Consider the following 1,578-nt stretch of genomic DNA (forward strand, 5'->3'; position numbering starts at 1 on the left):
GTGAGTAGAGTCTACAAGACTAAAGGCAAAAGGAAATGCTCATAAGCAATGTACTCTAGTTGCTAAGGTTGTTTCCCACAGGAGTACAAGTCAACAGTTCTGATACTCTATATGAGTCCGCTGGAACTGAACAATTAAGTAACTGGATGGAGAATAGCATGAGCCAGGTTTCTCATTGTTGAGGTGGAAGCTTATAAATAAGCAAGGAAAAGATTATCATAAATTAGCCATGTGGTAATAGAGTTGGAGAAATCCATATAAAATCATGATTAGCTTAGTTTATTGATAGAGATGTGTAGACACACATGTATATTTGCTCTGTCAGCTGAGAGGGCTTAGAGGCACTGACACCCTTCTGGCAACAAGCACACCTAGTACCCAGATTTTGGTTCCTAACACTATTCTCCTATCAAAGTAAACAAGGATAAAATGACTGATTCTAGGACTTGGGTAGGAATGTATAAGATGATCCTGGAACATCTTTTAGTACCAGGAAGTCAAGAAGTGTTCAAGAAAAGAAATGCAAATTGGTGTGAGTTTTGACAAAGGGACACAGGAAACAACTGGAAGAGCTCCCAGTGCGCAGAGCTGGAACACTTTGAGCAAAAAAATAGAGAAAGTAGTATTGCCTCATAACCCAAAGTGTAAAATAAGATCCACGAGTCCATACAGATAGAAGTGAGTGAACAAATAAATATACAGGGAAGAAAAGAGAAATCCCTTGCAGAAGAATCCTAAAAAATTAGGTAGCTACTCCCCACTCGATGGGATGGGGTATAACACCCCATTCCCTAAGTGAGGGGTGCTTGTAGTAACTTCTTTCCAGAGAGTACAATGTGGAAAGGGAAGAAGAAAAGTAACTTTTTGGTAGATAAATCTGACAAATACTGTCTAAGCTAGTTGATCAAGGTCAGCAGTGACAGTGATAAGAAAGACTGACAATATGTACCCTTGCTTTGATGTGATAAAGATAACACTTTACCTCTGTGGTCTTATTCCCCCAAGCCCATAACCCCAGTCTAATCACGTGAAAAACATTAGGTGAATTCCAGTTGAGGACTAGTCTACAAAAAAATAGCTTGAAAAGGTGAAGTCGCTCAGTCGTGTCTGACTCTTTGTGACCCATGGACTGTAGCCTACCAGGCTCCTCCATCCATGGGATTTTCCATGCAAGAGTAGGAGTGGGTTGCCATTGCCTTCTTCAGGAGATCTTCCCAACCCAGGGATTGAACCCAGGTCTCCTGCATTGTAGGCAGACGCTTTACCGTCTCAGCCACCAGGGAAGTCAAAATACTTTAGTTCTCCACAAAACTAAGTTCATCAAAAGCAAGGAAAGTTTGAGAAACTGTAATAGACAAGAGGAGTTTGAGGAGACCTGAAAACTAAAAGTAACGTAGTATTTTGGATGGGATCTTAGAATGGAAAAAGAAACACTGAGAAAGTTTGAATAAAGTACTGACTCAATATTGGCTTAGTAACTGTGACAAATATGCAATATGAAAGTGAGATGTTAATAGTAAGGGAGACTGTAGGGTATATATGGGAACACTGTACTTTGCAATTTTCATTTATATTCAA

At 39.8% G+C, this 1,578-nt stretch overlaps 1 non-coding gene across 1 annotated transcript; it reads right to left on the reverse strand.

The window, feature by feature from the left end:
- Positions 1-1,211: 1,211 nt before the first annotated feature.
- TRNAC-ACA (transfer RNA cysteine (anticodon ACA)) lies at positions 1,212-1,283 on the reverse strand. Its single transcript has one exon. It is a non-coding gene; the product is annotated as a tRNA-Cys (tRNA).
- Positions 1,284-1,578: the final 295 nt, after the last annotated feature.

The sequence above is a fragment of the Budorcas taxicolor genome, chromosome 9 (genome assembly GCF_023091745.1).
Source record: "Budorcas taxicolor isolate Tak-1 chromosome 9, Takin1.1, whole genome shotgun sequence".
NCBI lineage: Eukaryota > Metazoa > Chordata > Mammalia > Artiodactyla > Bovidae > Budorcas > Budorcas taxicolor.